The following is a 20,545-nucleotide window of genomic DNA, read 5'->3' on the forward strand; positions in this document are numbered from 1 at the left end:
TTGGGGAAAACTCCTGAGGACGGGACATTCTCTTCAGTGGAAACACAGGGCCCCCATTCCAACAGGGCCATTGTATCCGGTACCTCTCTCCCAGTTGCCCACGTGGCGAGGCAGTGGGTGATGGAGGCTGGGTAATTTTACCGAGCCATTATTTGATCCTCCTCAAGGGGCCACTGGAAATACTTAAAATGCTTCAAATTCTGGACAAATTCCGCCAATGCGCGTGGTGGCCGTTTCCGTGCTGGCGCATGTGGGGAAGGCCGTTTCCACGCCGGAGCTGCGCAACGTGGCTGTGCCACACAGCGGGCCCGCTACAGATCACGCGCACCCCCCCGATCGGTAGCCCCCGATCGCGGGCCTGGCCGTCATGCAGGCCCCCCCCGCCCCCGGAGTCTGATCCCCCGCCCCCCCACCAGGACGGCCACCGCGGCTGCGGGTCCGAGCTCCCGCCGGGTGGTACCAGGTTGGAACCAGGCCAGCGGAACTCAGTGGGAACTTGGCCGGTCGACCGCGGAGAATCGCCATGGGAGCCACTTTCAATGGCCCCCCTACCAGCACTGCGTCGACCGCGCGTGCGCGACTGCCGCCGATTCCCCAGTCGCCGGCGTCAGAGCAGCATGGCGGGAATTTCTGGCGTCACCGGTGATTCTCCGACGCGCCGTGGGCTCGGGGAATCCCGGCCCAGGTTGTATTCCCTTGAAGATAGAGATTATAAATTTAGAGTACACAATTCTTTATTTCCCAATTTAGCGTGGTCAATCCACCTAACCAGCATATCTTTGGGTTGTGGGGGTGAAACCCACGCAGACATGGGGAGAATGTGCAAACTCCACACGGACAGTGACCCGGGGCCAGGATCGAACCTGGGACCTCGGCGCCGTGAGGCATCAGTGCTAACCACTGCGCCACCGTGCTGCCCGATACAGTTTAATCATGATCTAATTCAGGCATTTTCAAAGTGGGGGCGCGACCCGCGTGTTGGTCGTGGGCGGGTGTTGGGAGGGTCGCGGAGCCGTCCGTCGCTGCGCTCCCGAAAGTCGCGGGCAACAGCCGCAGCAGCCGGCTTTTAACAATGCCGCTGCGAGCGGCCTTCAAAAAGGCCGCAACCATATAAAAAAAATATGGCCCACTGCGCAAGGGTGCCCGCTCATCGGTGCACATGCGCAATCGGAGACACTATGTAATCTTCCTACCTGAAGGGAGGCAGAGAGCAGGTCACGCCCCCTGAACTTCGACATCGCGTGCTTTGGGCACGATTGCGATTCCTCCATTTTGTCAGCAGGAAACAAGGCATGGGAAAATGGTGGGTAGAAAAGGTCGGCCGGGGTGGGTCCCGAAGGTCGGCCGGCGTGGGTCGCGAAGGCCGGCCGGCGTGGGTCCCGAAGGTTGGCCGGCGTGGGTCCCGAACGTCGGCCGGCGTGGGTCCCGAACGTCGGCCGGCGTGGGTCGCGAAGGTTGGCCGCGGTGGGTCCGAAGGTCGGCCGGCGTGGGTCCCGAAGGTCGGCCGGCGTGGGTCGCGAAGGTTGGCCGGCGTGGGTCGCGAAGGTTGGCCGGCGTGGGTCGCGAAGGTTGGCCGCGGTGGGTCCGAAGGTCGGCCGGCGTGGGTCGCGAAGGTTGGCCGGCGTGTGTCGCGAAGGTTGGCCGGCGTGGGTCCCGAAGGTTGGCCGGCGTGGGTCCCAATCGGCCGGCGTGGGTCCCGAAGGTTGGCCGGCGTAGGTCCCGAATCGGCCGGCGTGGGTCCTGAAGGTTGGCCGGCGTGGGTCCCGAAGGTTGGCCGGCGTGGGTCGTGAAGGCCAGCCGGCGTGGGTCCCGAAGGTCGGCCAGCGTGGGTCGCGAAGGTTGGCCGGCGTGGGTCCCGAATCGGCCGGCGTGGGTCCTGAAGGTTGGCCGGCGTGGGTCCCGAAGGCCGGCGTGGGTCCCGAAGGTTGGCCGGCGTGGGTCGCGAATCGGCCGGCGTGGGTCCTGAAGGTCGGCCGGCGTGGGTCGCGAATCGGCCGGCGTGGGTCCTGAAGGTCGGCCGGCGTGGGTCGCGAATCGGCCGGCGTGGGTCCTGAAGGTTGGCCGGCGTGGGTCCCGAATCGGCCGGCGTGGGTCGTGAAGGTCGGCCGGCGTGGGTCGCGAAGGTCGGCCGGCGTGGGTCCCGAAGGTTGGCCGGCGTGGGTCGCGAATCGGCCGGCGTGGGTCCTGAAGGTCGGCCGGCGTGGGTCCCGAAGGTCGGCCGGCGTGGGTCCCGAAGGTTGGCCGGCGTGGGTCCCGAAGGTTGGCCGGCGTGGGTCCCGAAGGTTGGCCGGCGTGGGTCCCGAATCGGCCGGCGTGGGTCCTGAAGGTCGGCCGGCGTGGGTCCCGAAGGTTGGCCGGAGTGGGTCCCGAATCGGCCGGCGTGGGTCCTGAAGGTCGGCCGGCGTGGGTCCCGAAGGTTGGCCGGCGTGGGTCCCGAATCGGCCGGCGTGGGTCCTGAAGGTCGGCCGGCGTGGGTCCCGAAGGTTGGCCGGCGTGGGTCCCGAAGGTTGGCCGGCGTGGGTCGCGAAGGTTGGCCGCGTGGGTCCTGAAGGTCGGCCGGCGTGGGTCGTGAAGGCCGGCCGGCGTGGGTCCCGAATCGGCCGCCGTGGGTCGCGAAGGTTGGCCGGCGTGGGTCCCGAAGGTTGGCCGGCGTGGGTCGTGAAGGTTGGCCGGCGTGGGTCCCGAAGGTCGGCCGGCGTGGGTCCCGAATCGGCCGCCGTGGGTCGCGAAGGTTGGCCGGCGTGGGTCCCGAAGGTTGGCCGGCGTGGGTCGCGAAGGCCGGCCGGCGTGGGTCCCGAATCGGCCGCCGTGGGTCGCGAAGGTTGGCCGGCGTGGGTCCCGAAGGTTGGCCGGCGTGGGTCGCGAAGGCCGGCCGGCGTGGGTCCCGAATCGGCCGCCGTGGGTCGCGAAGGTTGGCCGGCGTGGGTCGTGAAGGTTGGCCGGCGTGGGTCCCGAAGGTCGGCCGGCGTGGGTCCCGAATGTTGGCCGGTTGGTAAAAATGGGTCCCCAGAAAGAAAGTTTGAAAAACACTGATCTGATTGAATGTGGAATAGGCTTGACGAGTTGAATGGCCCCTATATTCTGGAATTAAAGGAGAATGCAAGGTCAGTTTGGAGTATTTACCCTTTAGATTACCCAGTCATAGGGTGGCACGGTGGTGCAGTGGGTTAGCCCTGCTGCCTCACGTCGCTGAGGATCCGGGTTCGATCCCGGCCCCGGGTCAGTGTCCGTGTGGAGTTTGCACATTCGCCCTGTGTCTGTGTGGGTCTCACCCGCACAACCCAAAAATGTGCAGGGTAGGTGGATTGGCCGCGCTAAATTACCCCTTAATTGGAAAAAAGACAATTGGGCATGTTAAATCTTTAAAAAAAAAAGAAAAAAATAGGTCACCCAGTCACCCTATGATTATTTTTATGTCTGTTACCCTGGGTTTCAAACCAATTTAGAGATCGCTTCTTGGCCTTTTGGCTAAGATCAAGTGACAGATCAAACCCAAGATGCCTTTTCTTGGATCTTGTGCGCCTGTCTTGTGAAGACCATGGGCTTGAATCTCCGCTCCCTGCCTCCGAAATCGCGTTCGGCGAGGGGGCGGAGAATCCCCAATGATGCCAAAATCGGGGGCGGCGCGCTCTCACGATGCTCCGCCCTCTGAAAAGTGGCGTACTCTAGGAGTACGCCGCACGCTGTATCCATGGACTCTAGGCCATTGCCTGAGGCCCGCTCCCCCGATACTCCGTCCCACACCGGCCGAGACCCCGATGGCGTGGGACTCTCATGGTCTCACCCGTCGTCAACATAGCGTGGCGGCTGCGGACTCGGTCCGGCGCCGCCACAGTCGGGGGAGGGCCGATCCGCGGGCGGAGGGGGATTCATTCAGGGCTGGGGGCACTGTGGGCGGGCATTCCGGGGCGCGCGAGTGGCCAAAGGGGGCACTACTTTTGCGGCCCAGGTCCGCGGACTGAGTCTGCCATGAAGCGCGGCACGCCCACCGCAGGCCGCCGCCGTCCTCATGCGCAGCCACGAACTCGGCAATGCTCCGGGCTGTATCGGCAGCTAGAGCTGCGAGCTCTACCCTGCCTTCCTGCCAGCCCCCAGCAAAACGGCGAATCAGTGCCCGTTTTTCGCCAGTATTCCTGCCGTAAAACACCACTGTTTTCACGCTAGCGTGGGGACTTAGTCTCCAAATTGGAGAACCCGGCGACTTGAATTGGGTTCAATTTGAATTCAAGTTGGTTTTCGGAACAAGCAGCGAGATGGATTTAAGGTTTGCCCTGTCCACTCTTCGCATTGGCTTTGTAACTTTAAGGATGGGATAAAAAACATTCTTTAAAATCCAATTTAGAGAGGGAGATTGTTGAGCCAACAGAAAATGTTGAAAGCAGTGAGTGACATTTGTAAACTGAATGGGGTGAGTCACATTCGAAATGAATAAGATTTTATAGGCCTGTGGTTAATCTCTTCTCTGTTGAATGGAAGGGCTGTCTGTGGCAGTCTCTCCAGGACACTGTCCTTTCACTTCTGGAACCCGGCCTAACAGATGGGATGCTGGCCTCCTCTCCCCATCGGGGGCCGCGTGTCAAACGGTGTGTCACATCAGAGTCCTTTCACAAGTATGCATTGACAATCTGTCACTGACCACACTGCACACTGTTCACTCAGGATTCAGCAGGACCGAGGTCACTGGACTGGAGAGGGAGTCTCTGCTTTCTTAAACCTTATACAGGCAGTGGACATCGAGTCTTCTCCGTTTACCTGGGCACCTGTACGAAAGAGAACAAGGTCACGACTGGGTCAGGGGTCACCTGGGACTGAGAAATGGAACACCACAGGCTCTATTTTTAATGTGTGAAGGGCGAAGGCCTCGCCCCGTACGGGGCAGCATCGAGATCAGTTGGAAGGCTACTGCTAAGTGACACCAGGCTTGGCCTTTCAAAGGTTGGTTGGGTTGCCAACACTCCAGGATTGTCCTGGAGTTCTGGGAATTGAAGATTAATCTCTGGGACACTGCTGCGGAAACCCAGGAGGAGAAAAAGGAACCAACTGTGCCTTTTAGTTTATTAATTATAAAAATGTTGCAAAAGTAGTGGGTGCGAGTGGGGCACTCGACTGAATCATCCAATCAGCAAATGAAGCATTGGCTCACATTCCAATTGGCCGTGGGAAAGAGGCAGATGATTCAATGGTGGACATGTTGTCCAATCAACATGTTGGAGCCTGGGATGGGCTGCACGGTGGCGCAGTGGGTTAGCCCTGTTGCCTCACGGCACTGAGGTCCCAGGATCAATCCTGGCTCTGGGTCACTGTCCGTGTGGAGTTTGCACATTCTCCCTGTGTTTGCGTGGGTTTCGCCCCCACAACCTAAAAGTTGTGCAGGGTAGGTGAATTGGCCACGCTAAATTGCCCCTTAATTGGAAAAGGTGAATTGGGTACTCTAAATTTTTTTAAAAACGTATTTTTAAAAAATGTTGGAGCCTTGGGGGGGTGGGGGGGGGGGGGGCGTGGGTGGGGGGGGGGGGAAGACAGCTGATGGTCTCATGATGAAATCTCCTGGAATATGTCCAGCGTTGGCAATCTTGGAGCCAGTGAGCAGTTGGAGACAGAGAAGTCTGAGGGGTGGGCGTGAGGGTTGGGGAAGGCATCAGGGGCTCCATGGTTTTAAGGCACTGAGGAAGGGTGGAATATCACAGCCCCTCCCACCGGCGGAATTTTCCAATCCCGCAGACATCAATCGGCCTCTGAACAGCTCGCTGCATTTGCCACCCAAAGAGTGAGGTCAGAGGTCAGTTCTTTTCAAGATGGTGCAGAGGTCAGGAGGCACCACTTGACAGAGTGATGTTGTGGGATAGAAACATAGAAAATAGAAGCAGGCGGAGGCCATTCGGCCCTTTGAGCCTGCTCCACCATTCATAATGAGCATAGCTGATCATCAAGTTCAATACCCTGATCCCGCCTCCCCCCCCCCCCCTCCCCCATAGCCCTTGATCCCTTTAGCCCCAAGAGCCAGATCTAATTCCTTCTAGAAATTACGCAACGTTTCGTCGTCAACTACTTTCTGTGGTCGGGAATTGCACACTCTCTGGGTGAAGAAACTCCTCCTCACCTCAGTCCTAAAAGGTTTACCCCTTATCCTCAAACTATGACCTCTGGGCCAGCAGGGTTAGTGCTCAAAACGAACAAAACTTTCAGGATAACGTGGATAGACAGATGAACGAAAAAGGGTTGAAAGGATATGGGATCAGAACTGGGGTGGGGTGGGGGGGGTGCGTGATAAACATCACCATGGACGGGTTCAGCCACATGGCTGGTTTCTGTGTGGTGACCTCTCCACACAGCCAGTGCGAGGAACCTGTACTTGATCCACTGACGGCTCACTGAGGAAGGATGAGCTCCTTCGGCAAGGTTCAAAAGGTAAAACACTCCATTTAGTTTACAAGTACCTTCAAAGCGACGAGCCTGAGCAGCAGACGCAACTGCAACAACCAGGGAGGTCTGATGTCTCTTCTGAAGATCCTGGGGGTGTTGGGGCCATCTGTGGATTATGGACTGTAATTTGAGGATTTCCCTAAATATCTTGTACATATTTGTGGCTTTTTTTCTGTCTAATCGTTGCGAGGGGAATACTGAGTGACACTGGGGCCCAACTTCAAAGGGGATCCCAAAGCGTAAGAGCGTTACCAACCCACCCAGATTGCCCAGGGATCTTCACGGATATAAATCTATTGCAGACAAATGTTTGACTGGATGAGTAGAGTTGCAGCTCTGTACCCTGGCAGTTCTTTATCTGCGTGCCAAGACATTGAATGTTGTCAATTTATTTCGCCACAAGAGGCATCACAGCTGAGCTTCTGTCTTCAAACAACATTGGAAACATTGCAACCGCACCCCCACCGAGCAGGGGGTGGGGGAGGGGACCAATGGATAATAATCAGATGCAGGTGTGGTAGTCTGTGTTAGAAGGATTACGGTACCTGGTAATGCCGGGATACCATTGGTGGAGAATGTACTTGTTCCCATTGGTTAAGCCTGTATGTTAGCTCCGCCCTGCAAGGCGGGGTATAAGAGCCCGTGCCGCCCCAACAGCTTTCTTCTGTACCTGCGCTGCTGGGGGAAACATCTAGCGTATTAAAGCCTTCAACTGTCTCCAAACTCGCTTCTGGAGTTATTGATCGTGCAGCAATTTAATAAGCTAGTTTTTAAAGAATGGAGCTCTGAATCAAGCCGGAGTGTCTGCAACTCAGCCCCCACGCGGCAAACTCAGCGGCAACCTTCAGGCACTGGCTGGCTTGCTTCAACGGATATCTCGGGACAGCCGAAAACACACCCACGGGAGAACAGAAATTACATGTTTTGCACTCGAGGGTGAGTCCAGAAATCTACACCCTCATCGAGGACGCTGACGATTTCGATGTTGCAATGGAGCTGCTGGAAGGACACTATATTCGCCCTGTAAACCAGGTCTACGCCCGACATCTACTAGCGGCGTGGCAACAAATACCTGGGGAATCACTGGAAGAATTCTACCGTGTGCTCCTTGTGTTGGGGAGAAACTGCAGCTGCCCGCAAGTTTTGGCGAGCGACCACACAGAACGTTTGATCCGGGACGCTTTCGTTGCAGGTATGCTGTCCTCCCAAATCCGCCAGCGATTGCTGGAGAAAGAGACACTAGGCCTCAAGGAGGATCGGGCCCTTGCCGGCTCCCTGGATGTGGCCTCCGGAAACACCCGTGCTTATGTCCCCAACCGCGCGGCAGCCCCCTGGGCAGCGTGGAACCCCCCCCCCCCCCCCCCCCGCGGCCGACCCCGAGGCATCTCCCACCCCCCACAATCTTGTGCTGCGAGACGGCCTGGCAACCCCGGGGGGCCCCGCTGCTATTTTTGCGGGCAAGCCAAGCACCCCCGACAGCGCTGTCCAGCCCGTTCATCCATCTGCTAGGGATGCAGCAAAAAGGTCCACTTCGTGGCGGTATGCCAGGCCCGGGCAGTCACTGCGGCCTCCGGAGACGAATACGGACCGCCACCACAACCCTCTCCACGGACCCCGTGCGGTCCGCGGACGCCGCCATCTTCCTCCTCCAGGGCCACGTGTGGCCTCTGGGCACCACCATCTTGTCCGGCGGACGCCACGTGCAATGGATGGGCGCCGCCATTTTGTGCACCCCCAGCCATGTGCGACCAATGGGCGCCGCCATCTTGGATGGACTCCCAGGACCCCAGTTCGGCTGACCACACATCGCCTGAAGAGAACATCCAACTGCTGCCACGAGTAGCCTCGGTGACCCTGGACCAGTCTCGGACCCGAACACTCTCGACTGCCACAACAACGGTGTTTATAATGGGCATGAAACGTCCTGCCTAATCGACTCTGTAGAGCTTCATCCACCCCGACACGGTAAGACGCTGTTCTCTCCCCGTCCACCCCGTTAATCAAAGAATCTCCCTGGCCTCCGGATCTCACTCAATAGAGATCAAGGGGTTTTGTGTAGCTAACCTCACGGTCCAGGGAAGGGAGTTCAAAAGCTACCGACTCTACATCCTTCCCCACCTCTGCGCGGCCACACCCCTAGGGTTGGACTTTCAGCGCAACCTACAAAGCCTAACTTTCAAATTCATCGGCCCTAAAACCCCCCTCACTGTCTGCAGCCTCGTGGCCCTCAAGGTCGATCCCCCTTCCCTGTTTGCGAACCTCACCCCGGATTGCAAACCAACCGCCACCAGGAGCAGACGGTACAGTGCCCAGGACCGGATCTTTATTAGGTCAGAGGTCCAACGGTTACTGAGGGAAGGTGTCACTGAGGCTAGCATCAGCCCCTGGAGAGCTCAAGTAGTGGTTGTAAAGACCGGGGAGAAGCATAGGATGGTCATCGACTACAGTCAGACCATCAACAGGTTTACGCAGCTGGACGCCTATCCTCGCCCCCGCATATCCGACCTGGTCAACAGGATCACGCATTACAAAGTCTTCTCCACGGTGGATGTTAAGTCTACCTATCACCAGCTCCCCATCCGCACTAGTGACCGCAAATACACTGTCTTCGAAGCAGATGGGCAGCTCTACCACTTCTTAAGGGTTCCCTTCGGTGTCACTAATGGGGTCTCGGTCTTCCAACAAGAGATGGACCGAATGGTTGACTGGTACAGTTTACGAGCCGCATTCCCGTACCACGGTAATGTCACCATCTGCGGCCACAACCAGCAGGACCATGACACCAACCTCCGAAAATTCCTCCAGGCCGCAAAAATCCTTAACTTCACGTATAACAAGGATAAATGCGTGTTCAGCACCGACCGCCTTGCCATCCTCGGCTACGTAGTGCATAATGGAGTTATAGGTCCCGACCCTGAACGCATGCACCCGCACACTGTCTGTGCGGAGTCTGCACGTTCTCCTCGTGGCTGCGTGGGTTTCCTAGGGGTGCTCCGGTTTCCTCCCACAGTCCAAAGACGTGTTGTTAGGTGGACTGGCCACGGTAAATTGCCCTTAGTTTCCAAAAAGGTTAGGATGGGTTACTGGGTTACGGGGATAGGGTGGAAGTGGGAGCTTAAGTGGGTCAGTGCAGACTCGATGGGCTGAATGGCCTCCTTCTGTACTGTATGTTCTATGTTCTATGTTTTATGTTCTTATGGAGTTCCCCCTCCCTCACTGCTCCAAGGCTCTGAAGCGCTGCCTAGGTTTTTTTTCCTACTATGCCCAGTGGGTCCCCAACTATGCGGAAAAGGCCCGTCCACTGATCCAATCCACAGATTTTCCCCTGTCGATAGAGGCCCGCCAGGCCTTCAGCCGCATCAAAGCAGACATTGCAAAGGCCACGATGCACGCCATCGACGAGTCCCTCCCCTTCCAGATCGAGAGCGACGCGTCCCACGTAGCTCTGGCGGCCACCCTCACCAAGCGGGCAGACCCGTGGCCTTCTTCTCACGTACCCTCCACACCTCCGAACACCGCCATTCCTCAGTCAAAAAGGAGGCCCAGGCCATAGTAAAAGCGGTGCGACATTGGAGGCATTACCTGGCTGGCAGGAGATTCACTCTCCTCATGGACCAACGGCCGGTTGCTTTCATGTTCGATAATGCACAGCGGGGCAAGATAAAAAAAACGACAAGATCTTGCAGTGGAGGATCGAACTCTCCACCTACAACTATGAGATCTTGTATCGTCCCAGGGAGCTAAACGAGCCTCCTGATGCCCTATCCCGCGGCACATGTGCAACGCACAAGTGGACCGCCTCTGGGCACTCCACGAGGACCCCTGTCACCCAGGGGTCACTCGAGTTTTCCACATCAAGACCCGCAACCTGCCCTACTCCATCGAGGAGGTCAGGACCGCCACCAGGAATTGCCAAATCTGCGTGGAGTGCAAACCGCACTTCTACAGGCCAGAGAAAGCGCACCTGATAAAGGCTTCCCGTCCCTTTGAACGCCTCAGCATGGGCTTCCCGTCCCTTTGAACGCCTCAGCATGGACTTCAAAGGCCCCCTCCCCTCCACCGACCTCAACACGTACTTCTTGAACGTGATTGACAAGTATTCCCGGTTCCCATTCGCCATTCCCTGCCCCGACAGGACCGCAACCACCGTCATAAAAGCCCTCCATGGTATCTTTACGCTGTTCAGTTTCCCTGCCTACATACATAGTGATAAGGGGTCCTCCTTTATGAGCGACGAACTGCGTCAATTCCTGCTCAGCAAGGGCATTGCCTCGAGCAGGACGACCAGTTACAACCCCCGGGGAAACGGACAGGTAGAGAGGGAGAACGGAACGGTCTGGAAGACCGTCCTACTGGCCCTGCGGTCCAGGAATCTCCCAGACTCCCGCTGGCAGGAAGTCCTCTTGGATGCTCTCCACTCCATCCGGTCACTGCTGTGCACCACGACCAACCAAACACCTCACGAACGTCTCCTTGTCTTCCCCAGGAAGTCCTCCTGTGGGACCTCGCTCCCGACCTAGCTGGCAGCTCCCGGACCCATCTTGCTCCGAAAACACGTGCGGGCGCAGAAATTGGACCCATTGGTCGAGAGGTTCCATCTCCTCCACGCTAACCCTCAATACGCCTACGTGATGTATCCCGATGCTGACAAGATACAGTCTCCCTACGGGACCTGGCGTCCGCTGGATCCCCACACACACCCCCACCGCCAGTCCCACCCTGCCTCCCACCGGCGCACCCCACAGCCGCCCTCTTCCCAGGTGGATTGGTTCTTCCACCGGCCCCGTCTAGGCCCTCCCGCCCACCGGCGCACCCCACAGCCGCCCCCTTCCCAGGTCAGTCGGTCCTTCCACTGGCCCCGTCTAAGGGTAATGAAGCTGCCACAGAAGCCGAAACCACGCTCCCGGAGCCACAGACGCCCAAACCTCCACCGGCATCACCACCAAAGCTATGACGATCGCAGAGGACGACCAGGGCCCCCGATCGACTAATTGCTTCATTTTGAAATGTACATTACTGTTGTAAATAGTTAAGATGTAATAAGGCAAAACGCTGTACGGAGGTATTACGGTACCTTCATAACTGTAACTTCTACCACTTTTACCACGTTGTAATATGAAGCCACCACGCCCGCCGGACTCTTTTTTTAACAGGGGGTGAATGTTGTAGTCTGTGTTAGAAGGATTACGGTACCTGGTAATGCCGGAATAACATTGGTGGAGAATGTACTTGTTCCCATTCGTTAAGCTTGTATGTTAGCTCCGCCCTGCAAGGCGGGGTATAAGAGCCCGTGCCGCCCCAGCAGCTTTCCTCTGTACCTGCACTGCTGGGGGAAACATCTAGCGTATTAAGGCCTTCAATTGTCTCCAATCTCGCTTCTGGAGTTATTGATCGTGCATCAGCAGGAACATTCACTGATAATCGACAGCATTAATCCATAATCACACAGGGTGATCTACGTAACTGGTTACACATGGACAGTCCACTCACTGATACCTGGTGACACCTTGACAGTCCACTCACTGACACCTGGTTACACCTGGACAGTCCACACACTGACACCTGGTTACACCTGGACAGTCCACACACTGACACCTGGTTACACATGGACAGTCTACTCATTGATACCTAGTTACACCTGGACAGTCCACTCACTGATATCTGGTTACACCTGGACAGTCCACTCACTGACACCTGGTTACACCTGGACAGTCCACTCACTGACACCTGGTTACACCTGGACAGTCCACTCATTGATACCTGGTTACACCTGGACAGTCCACTCACTGATACCTGGTTATACATGGACAGTCCACTCACTGACACCTGGTTACACATGGACAGTCCACTCACTGACACCTGGTTACATCTGGACAGTCCACTCACTGATACCTGGTTACACCTGGACAGTCCACTCACTGATATCTGGTTATACCTGGACAGTCCACTCACTGATACCTGGTTACACCTGGACAGTCCACTCACTGATACCTGGTTACACCTGGACAGTGCACGCCCTGATACCTGGTTACACCTGGACAGTCCACTCCCTGATACCTGGTTATACCTGGACAGTCGACTCACTGATACCTGGGTCTTCCTGGACAGTCCACTCACTGATACCTAGTTATACCTGGACGGTCCACTCACTGATACCTGGTTACACCTGGACAGTCGACTCACTGATACTTGGTTATACCTGGACAGTGCACTCCCTGATACCTGGTTACACCTGGACAGTCCACTCACTGATACCTAACTGTATCTGGACCGTCCACTCACTGATACCTGGTTCTACCTGGACAGTCCACTCACTGATACCTGGTTACACCTGGACAGTCCACTCACTGATACATGGTTACACCTGGACAGTCCACTCACTGATACCTAATTGTATCTGGTCCGTCCACTCACTGATACCTGGTTCTCCCTGGACAGTCCACTCACTGATACCTAGTTATACTTGGGCAGTCCACTCACTGATACCTGGTTACACCTGGACAGTCGATTCACTGATATCTGGTTACACCTGGACAGTCCACTCACTGATACCTGGTTACACCTGGACAGTCCACTCCCTGATACCTGGTTACACCTGGACAGTCCACTCACTGATATCTGGTTATACCTGGACAGTCCACTCACTGACACCTGGTTACACCTGGACAGTCCACTCACTGACAACTGGTTACACGTGGACAGTCCACTCACTGATTTCTGGAAATACCTGGAGAGTCCAGTCACTGACACCTGGTTACACCTGGACCATCCACTCACTGATACCTGGTTATACCTGGACAGTCCACTCATTGATACCTGGTTACACCTGGGCAGTCCACACACTGACACCTGGTTACACCTGGACAGTCCACTCACTGATACCTGGTTATACCTGGAAAGTGCACTCCCTGATACCTGGCTTTACCTGGACAGTCCACTCACTGATACCTAATTGTATCTGGACCGTCCACTCACTGATACCTGGTTATACCTGGACAGTCCACTCACTGATACCTGGTTCTTCCTGGCCAGTCCACTCACTGATATCTGGTTACACCTGGACAGTCGACTCGCTGATACCTAGCTATACCTGCACAGACCATTCACTGATACCTGGTTATACCTAGATAGTCCACTCATTGATATCTGGTTATACCTGGACGGTCCACTCACTGATACCTAGTTATACCTGGGCAGTCCACTCACTGATATCTGGTTACACCTGGACAGTCCACTCACTGATTCTGGTTATACCTGTACTGTCCACTCACTGATACCTGGTTATACCTGGCCAGTCCACTCACTGATACCTGGTTACACCTGGACAGTCCACTCACTGATACCTAGTTATACCTGGTCAGTCCACTGACTGATACCTAGTTATACCTGGACAGTCCACTCACTGATAACTGGTTATACCTGGACAGACCACTCACTGTTACCTGGTTGCACCTGGACAGCCCACTCCCAGATACCTGGTTACACCTGGACAGTCCACTCACTGATACCTGGTTACACCTGGACAGTCCACTCACTGATACCTGGTTACAACTGGACAGTCCACTCACTGATACATGGTTACACCTGGACAGTCCACTCACTGATACCTAGTTATACCTGGACAGTCCACGCACTGATACCTGGTTATACATGGACAGACCACTCACTGATACCTGGTTACACCTGGCCAGTCTACTCACAGATACCTGGTTACACTTGGACTGTCCACTCACTGATACCTAATTGTATCTGAACAGTCCACTCACTGATACCTGGTGATACCTGGTTATACCTGGACAGTGCACTCCCTGATACCTGGTTATACCTGGACAGTCGACTCACTGATACCTGGGTCTTCCTGGACAGTCCACTCACTGATACCTAGTTATACCTGGACGGTCCACTCACTGATACCAGGTTACACCTGGACAGTCCACTCACTGATACCTGGTTATACCTGGACAGTCCACTCACTGATACCTTGTTACACCTGGACAGTGCACGCCCTGATACCTGGTTACACCTGGACAGTCCACTCCCTGATACCTGGTTATACCTGGACAGTCGACTCACTGATACCTGGGTCTTCCTGGACAGTCCACTCACTGATACCTAGTTATACCTGGACGGTCCACTCACTGATACCTGGTTACACCTGGACAGTCGACTCACTGATACTTGGTTATACCTGGACAGTGCACTCCCTGATACCTGGTTACACCTGGACAGTCCACTCACTGATACCTAACTGTATCTGGACCGTCCACTCACTGATACCTGGTTCTACCTGGACAGTCCACTCACTGATACCTGGTTACACCTGGACAGTCCACTCACTGATACATGGTTACACCTGGACAGTCCACTCACTGATACCTAATTGTATCTGGTCCGTCCACTCACTGATACCTGGTTCTCCCTGGACAGTCCACTCACTGATACCTAGTTATACTTGGGCAGTCCACTCACTGATACCTGGTTACACCTGGACAGTCGATTCACTGATATCTGGTTACACCTGGACAGTCCACTCACTGATACCTAATTTTACCTGGACAGTCCACTCACTGTTACATGGTTATACCTGGAGAGTCCACTCACTGATACCTGGTTACACCTGGACAGTCCACCCACTGATACCTGGTTACACCTGGATAGCCCACTCACTGATACCTGGTTACACCTGGACAGTCCACTCACTGATACCTGTTTACACCTGGACAGTCCACTCACTGATACCTGGTTACACCTTGACAGTCCACTCACTGATACCTGGTTACACCTGGACAGTCCACTCACTGATACCTGGTTATACCTGGACAGTCCACTCACTGATACCTGGTTACACCTGGACAGTCCACTCACTGATACCTGGTTACACCTGGACAGTCCACTCCCTGATACCTGGTTACACCTGGACAGTCCACTCCCTGATACCTGGTTACACCTGGACAGTCCACTCACTGATACCTGGTTACACCTGGACAGTCCACTCCCTGATACCTGGTTACACCTGGACAGTCCACTCACTGATACCTGGTTATACCTGGACAGACCACTCACTGACACCTGGTTATACCTGGACAGTCCACTCACTGATACCTAGTTATACCTGGACAGTCCACTCACTGATACCTGGTTACACCTGGACAGTCCACTCACTGATACCTGGTTATACCTGGACAGTCCACTCACTGACACCTGGTTATACCTGGACAGTCCACTCCCTGATACCTGGTTACACCTGGACAGTCCACTCACTGATACCTGGTTATACCTGGACGGTCCACTCACTGATACCTGGTTACACCTGGAAAGTCCACTCACTGATACCTGGTTATACCTGGATAGCCTACTCACCCTGTCAAATTGCAGAAAGACCTGGACAAAACCCATCTTTGCGCTGACAAATGGCAAATTACATTCCCGCCACACACGTGCCAGGCAATGACCATCTCCTACAAGAGAAGATCTAATCGCCTTCCCTTGACATTCAATGGCATTACCATTGCTGAATCTCCACAATCAACATCCTGGGGGTTACCATTGATCAGAAACTGAACTGGACTGGTCATATTAACACTATGGCTATGAGGGCAGGTCAAAGGCTAGGATTTATACGGTGAGTAACTCACCTCCTGACCCCCAAAGCCTGTCCACCACCTGCAAGGCACCAGTCAGGAGCGTCATAAAATACTCTACACTTATCTGGATGAGCGCAGCTCCAACTCTCAAAAAGCTCAACACCATCCAGGACAAAGCAGCCCCGCTTGATTGCTCCCCCTTCCACAAACATCCAAATCCTCCACCCATGACGAACAGTGGCAGCCGTGTGTACCGTTTACAAGATGCACTGCAGTAACTCATCAAGGTTCCTTAGACAGCAACTTCAAAACCCACGACCACTACCATCTAGAAGGAGAAGAGCAGCAGAGACCTGGGAACTCCACCACCTGGAGGTTCCCCTGAAAGTCACTTACCATCCTGACTCGGAAATATATCGCCGTTCCTGCACTGTCGCTGGGGCAACATCCTGGAACTCCCTCCCTAACTGCACAATGGGTGTACCTATACCGTAAGGACTGCAGTAGTTCAAGAAGGCCAGTCACCACCACCTTCTGAAGGGCAAGTAGGGATGGGCAATGAATACTGGCCCAACCAGCGACGCCACATCCTGTAATAGAATTTTTAACAAATCTAGTTTATACCTGGACAATCCACTCACTGATAATAGGGGGCGACCTCTTTGCTGAGTGCAGTCATACCTAATTCAAAGCGAGATGGTTGTGGTGTGGTTGGAGGACAATCATCTCAGTTCTATGACATCTCTGCAGGAGTTCCTCAGGGTAATGGCCAAGGCCCAACCATCTTCAGCTGCTTCATCAATCATTTTTTTTCTTCTTAAATTTAGAGTACCCAATTATTTGTTTTTCCAAATAAGGGGCAATTTTAGCGTGGCCAATCCACCTTACCCGCACATCTTTGGGTTGTGGGGGTGAGACCCACGCAGACCTGGGGAGAATGTGCAAACTCCACACGGACAGTGACCCAGGGCCGGGATTCAAACCCGGGTCCTCAGCGCCGCAGTCGCTGCTGCTTCATCAATGACCTCCCTTACATCATCAGGTCAGAAGTGGGGGTGTTTGGGCAGCACGGTGGCGCATTGATGCCTCATGGCGCCGAGGTCCCAGGTTCGCTCCCGGTCCTTGGTCACTGTCCATGTGGAGTTTACACATTCTCCCCATGTTTGCATGAGTTTCGCCCCCACAACCCAAAGATGTGCAGGCTAGGTGGATTGGCCTCACTAAATTGCCCCTTAATTGGAATAATGAATTGGGTACTCTAAATTAACAAAAAGAAAGAAGTGGGGATGTTTGCGGGTGACTGCACCATGTTCAGCATTATTTGCGACTCCTCAGATAATGCAGCAGTCCATGTCCCAATGCAGCAAGACCTGGACAATATCCAGGCTTGGGCTGACAAGTGGCAAGTCACAGCCACGCCACACAATTGCCAGGCAATGAGCGTTTCAAACAAGAGAGAATTCGGGGTAATAAATGCTGTCCTAGCCAGTGACAGCCATGAATAAAACAAATCCATCAACACCTGGTCCATCCATTCAGAGTGACAAGTGCAACAAAAATGACATTTCCCTGAGTTAGACTGCTGATGATAAAGTGCTCAAATTCATGGATATTTAATATGTTACACTGGGTTGCAAAGTCTGAACTTTATATATCATTTTTAAATTTTGAGTACTCAATTTTTTGTTTCCAATTAAGAGGCAATTTAGCACGGCTAATTCATGTACCCTGCACATCTTTATGGGTTGTGGAGGTGAGACGCACGCAGACACGGGGAGAATGTGCAAACTCCACATGGACAGTGACCCGGGGCCGGGATCGAACCTGGGACCTTGGCCTGTGAGGCAGCAGTGCTAGCCACTGTGCCACCGTGCCGCCCCCGAAAGTCTGAACTATATGAAATATTTTGTTCACAACCCTTCAAAATGCATCCTGCAGTTTTTCAAAAGGACCCTGAGGAATTTTCTGTAAAGTCTTTAATTAAAAAAGCTGAACACCAACTTGTTTCTCTATTCTTTATCCTTAATCGCTTTCAGCAAAGAAATTACACTTGCCTTTTGGAAACGCACCTGGTTAGCCAGGCTGCTGTTCAGCATTTCCTCTCACTGGGTTCCACAGGCACTAACCTGCCTGTCTACTGAGTTAGACAGTGTGCTATGTGAACCTATCTGACCATGGGCTTAGGCAGCACCTCTGTTTAAAATTCTCATCCCTGTTTCCAAATCCCTCCGTGGTCTCACCTCTCTCTATCTCTGTAACCCCCTTCTGCCCTAAAAGCCTCTAAAATCTGTGTGCTCTCACAATCCTGCCTCTTGTGTATCCTTGATTTTCATTGCAACACCACCAAGACCCCAGACTCTGAAATTCCCTCGGTCTCTCTCCCTCACCTTCTTCCTTTCAAACTCTCCTTGAACCCTGTCTCTTTGCCCAAGCTTTTAGTCAATTGACGAATATTATCTTATGTAGCTTGGAGTCAAATTTTGCTTTGCAATGCTCCTGTGAAGTGTGGTCGCATTTTAACGGTGCCTCTATCAAGTTATTGTTGTGGGGTGCTCACCAATAATTGTTATCACCTCCGGGTCACAATGGGTTAGACGCAGCAAAGTGGATGGAAAAGTCATCGGCTCCGAGTCTTGAACTATCCCGAACAAACTGGCTGTTCCTTCACCGTTACCGGGTTGAAATCCTGGAACTCAATCCCGAACAGAGATGGCCTGGCCAGCCACCTTCACACCTCATGAATGAATAAATTGAAATAAAACATTTCGAAATGCACTGAGGAGAAAGAGGGTTGCGAGTTTGAGCCCTGAGCCAGAGATTTGGTTCCTTAATCTAGGCTGACGCTCCAGGGAAAAGATGAGTGAGTTCCAGACCCCTGGAACAGCAGTTTTCAGATCATTTCCGATGAGGTGTTAAACCATCTGTTCAGGTGACTGTCCAATATCCTGTGGTGCTATTGAGAGATTAACAGTCGTTGGACAACATTCATCCTTCAACCTAAACGGGTTATTTATCTCAGTTACTATTGCTGGGATCGTGACTGCCACATTTGCATAGATGGCAACAGTGACTGCCCTTCCAAAGTGATTGGTTGTGAAAACATTGGAACAAGCTGAGGTCACAATAAGGTACAGTGCCAATCCACATTCTTTCATTTTCCCAACATTTCCCTGAGAGCACGGACTCCTGTTGGAAGTTCCCCGGCAATTCAACCTCGACAAACATCAGGTGATGCACTTTGACAGGGAAAATCTAAGACTAATAATCTTTATTGTCACAAGTAGGCTTACACTGCAATGAAGTTACTGTGAAAAGCCCCTAGTCGCCACATTCCGGCGCCTGTTCGGGTACACAGAGGGAGAATTCCAGAATGATCAATTCACCTAATGGCACGTCTTTCGGAACTTGTGGGAGGAAACCGGAGCACCCGGAGGAAACCCACAGACCCGGGTAGAACGTGCAGACTCCGCACAGATCGGAACATCGGTAACACAATTAGAACATCAACCAAAATCCAAACAAAGTGAAGTTGAAAAGGGATCTAGGGATGGAGGATAATAAATCATTAAAAACAGCAACACTCTTAGCAAACCAGCAAAAAGATGTTAACAAAGCATTGGGTTTCATTTCTGGGGGTAGGAGAGTTCAAAAGTAGCGAAGTTATGTGGAACTTGCAAAGGAGCCTGATCAGGCCTCACTTGGAGTACTGTGAACAGTTCTACTCCTCCACAACAAAAGCACATAGAGGTACCAGAGAGTGTGGAACAAAGACAGATTAGAACGATACTAAAACTGGGAGGTTATACTCAACAGTGAAGCCTCAACAATCTGGGGCTCTTTTCTCTAAACAACACAGAAGGGCTGGCCTGACAGCGATCTTAAAGATTATGGAATTGTTTGATCAGGTGATGGGCGAGGCCTGAACTAGGGGCCTTCAATATAAGGCGGCCACTGATAAATCCAATAGGTAATTCAGGAGAAATTGCTTTGTTCCAGAATGGTTAAAATGCAGAATTTGCTACCACATGGAGTTAATGGGGCGATTCGCAAAGCTATGTCTCAGGGGAAGCCGGGTGAGTATCTGAGGGTGAAAGGAATACAGGAATATGTTAATGAAGATGAATGCAAATGGTGGGGGAGGCTGACACAGAGCACAAACTGGAAGGCCAATTTCTCTGCTGTGCATATTTAGCAATAAACAGATACCCACACTCCCACAGTAACCGGCGACAGAAAAGTCACAAAATAGTGAGAGTTTCCACAACAGAAAGTCTGAAAGGAAAATGCCAGGAAGACAAATGGAGGAAAGAATACAAACTGAACGATCGAGATCAGTGATCAAGCCTGCTGGTTGTCTGTAAGATATTGTAGCTGGAGTCTGTGGATCTTAGCGGCCTTGGGCAGTCAGCGGTTTCCATTACAACCTGTCTAGAGGCTCTCCGGAGACCCGACAGAACAGCCTGCATAGCCTGTATAGTCACTGTTCTAGAGACCTGACACAACAGCCGTTCTCAGTACAGCCTGTATAGTCACTGTTC

This window comes from Scyliorhinus torazame, chromosome 16 (assembly GCF_047496885.1).
Source record: "Scyliorhinus torazame isolate Kashiwa2021f chromosome 16, sScyTor2.1, whole genome shotgun sequence".
NCBI classification, from domain to species: domain Eukaryota; kingdom Metazoa; phylum Chordata; class Chondrichthyes; order Carcharhiniformes; family Scyliorhinidae; genus Scyliorhinus; species Scyliorhinus torazame.